Genomic DNA, 1906 nt, shown 5'->3' with positions numbered 1-1906 from the left:
AAAAAAGGGTGGGGGATGCAACACGAAGACTTCCCAGGGGGTCACCCATCCTAGTACTACTTTCGCCCAAGCACGCTTACCTTCGGAGTTCTGATGGGATCCGGTGCATACGTGCTGGTATGATCGCATCCGTCATGTACTGCGCGCAAAATGTACTTGACCCTCTCTCTCCGCGCAACTTCTCTCGCTTAGCGGTTTAGCTGTTTAAAAGGATAGTATCCTTAGCGAGCGGTCCAGCGGTTTAAAAGAAAAATTAAAAAGAGGGTGGGGGATGCAACACGAGGACTTCCCAGGGGGTCACCAATCCTAGTACTACTCTTGCCCAAGCACGCTTAGCTTCGGAGTTCTGATGGGATCCGGTGCATTAGTGCTGGTATGATTGCATCCGTCATGTACTGCGCGCAAAATGTACTTGACCCTCTCTCCCCGCGCGACTTATCTCACTTAGCGGTTTAAAAAGATAGTACCCTTAGCGAGCGGTCCAGCGGTTTAAAAGAAAAATTAAAAAGAGGGTCGGGGATGCAACACGAGGACTTCCCAGGGGGACGCCCATCCTAGTACTATCCACGCCCAAGCGCGCTTGACTTCGGAGTTCTGATGGGATCCGGCGCATTAGTGCTGGTATGATTGCATCCGTCATGTACTGCGCGCAAAATGTACTTGGCCCTCTCTCTCCGCGCAACTTCTCTCGCTTAGCAGTTTAGCGGTTTAAAAGAAAGATTGAAAAGAGGGTGGGGGATGTACCACGAAGACTTCCCAGGGGGTCACCAATCCTAGTACTACTCTTGCCCAAGCACGCTTAGCTTCGGAGTTCTGATGGGATCCGGTGCATTAGTGCTGGTATGATCGCATCTGTCATGTACTGCGCGCAAAATGTACTTGACCCTCTCTCTCAGCGCAACTTCTCTCGCTTAGCAGTTTAGCGGTTTAAAAGGATAGTACCCTTGGCGAGCGGTCCAGCGGTTTAAAAGAAAAATTAAAAAGAGGGTGGGGGATGCAACACGAGGACTTCCCAGGGGGTCACCCATCCTAGTACTACTCTCGCCCAAGCACGCTTAGCTTCGGAGTTCTGATGGGATCCGGCGCATTAGTGCTGGTATGATCGCATCCGTCACGTACTGCGCGCAAAATGTACTTGACCCTCTCTCTCCGCGCAACTTATCTCACTTAGCGGTTTAAAAAGATAGTACCCTTAGCGAGCGGTCCAGCGGTTTAAAAGAAAAATTAAAAAGAGGGTGGGGGATGCAACACGAGGACTTCCCAGGGGGTCACCCATCCTAGTACTACTCTCGCCCAAGCACGCTTAGCTTCGGAGTTCTGATGGGATCCGGCGCATTAGTGCTGGTATGATCGCATCCGTCACGTACTGCGCGCAAAATGTACTTGACCCTCTCTCTCCGCGCAACTTATCTCACTTAGCGGTTTAAAAAGATAGTACCCTTAGCGAGCGGTCCAGCGGTTTAAAAGAAAAATTAAAAAGAGGGTGGGGGATGCAACACGAGGACTTCCCAGGGGGTCACCCATCCTAGTACTACTCTCGCCCAAGCACGCTTAGCTTCGGAGTTCTGATGGGATCCGGTGCATTTGTGCTGGTATGATCGCATCCGTCATGTACTGCGTGCAAAATGTACTTGACCCTCTCTCTCCGCGCAACTTCACTCGCTTAGCGGTTTAGCGGTTTAAAAGGATGGTATCCTTAGCGAGCGGTCCAGCGGTTGTTAGCGGTTTAAAGGGATAGTACCTTTAGCGAGCGGTCCAGCGGTTTAAAAAAAGATTAAAAAGAGGTGGGGGGATGCAACACGAGGACTTCCCAGGGGGTCACCCATCCTAGTACTACTCTCGCCCAAGCACGCTTGCTTCGGAGTTCTGATGGGATCCGGTGCATTAGTGCTGGTATGATCGCATC

The 1906-nt window shown here is 51.3% G+C and overlaps 8 non-coding genes across 8 annotated transcripts; all 8 read right to left on the bottom strand.

Annotated features, from left to right (window-relative positions):
- Window positions 1–12: 12 nt before the first annotated feature.
- On the bottom strand, window positions 13–131 carry LOC116018225. The gene has a single exon (XR_004098251.1). It is a non-coding gene; the product is annotated as a 5S ribosomal RNA (ribosomal RNA).
- Window positions 132–268: 137 nt separating this feature from the next.
- On the bottom strand, window positions 269–387 carry LOC116018308. The gene has a single exon (XR_004098332.1). It is a non-coding gene; the product is annotated as a 5S ribosomal RNA (ribosomal RNA).
- Window positions 388–516: 129 nt separating this feature from the next.
- LOC116018333 lies at window positions 517–635 on the bottom strand. The gene has a single exon (XR_004098355.1). It is a non-coding gene; the product is annotated as a 5S ribosomal RNA (ribosomal RNA).
- Window positions 636–735: 100 nt separating this feature from the next.
- On the bottom strand, window positions 736–854 carry LOC116018506. The gene has a single exon (XR_004098520.1). It is a non-coding gene; the product is annotated as a 5S ribosomal RNA (ribosomal RNA).
- A 137-nt stretch (window positions 855–991) lies between these two features.
- LOC116018222 lies at window positions 992–1110 on the bottom strand. The gene has a single exon (XR_004098248.1). It is a non-coding gene; the product is annotated as a 5S ribosomal RNA (ribosomal RNA).
- A 129-nt stretch (window positions 1111–1239) lies between these two features.
- LOC116018221 lies at window positions 1240–1358 on the bottom strand. The gene has a single exon (XR_004098247.1). It is a non-coding gene; the product is annotated as a 5S ribosomal RNA (ribosomal RNA).
- Window positions 1359–1487: 129 nt separating this feature from the next.
- On the bottom strand, window positions 1488–1606 carry LOC116018216. Its single transcript, XR_004098242.1, has one exon. It is a non-coding gene; the product is annotated as a 5S ribosomal RNA (ribosomal RNA).
- A 183-nt stretch (window positions 1607–1789) lies between these two features.
- LOC116018320 lies at window positions 1790–1906 on the bottom strand. The gene has a single exon (XR_004098344.1). It is a non-coding gene; the product is annotated as a 5S ribosomal RNA (ribosomal RNA).

The sequence above is a fragment of the Ipomoea triloba genome, chromosome 4 (genome assembly GCF_003576645.1).
Source record: "Ipomoea triloba cultivar NCNSP0323 chromosome 4, ASM357664v1".
Classification (NCBI taxonomy): domain Eukaryota; kingdom Viridiplantae; phylum Streptophyta; class Magnoliopsida; order Solanales; family Convolvulaceae; genus Ipomoea; species Ipomoea triloba.
This window is presented reverse-complemented; position numbering and strand designations above follow the sequence as displayed.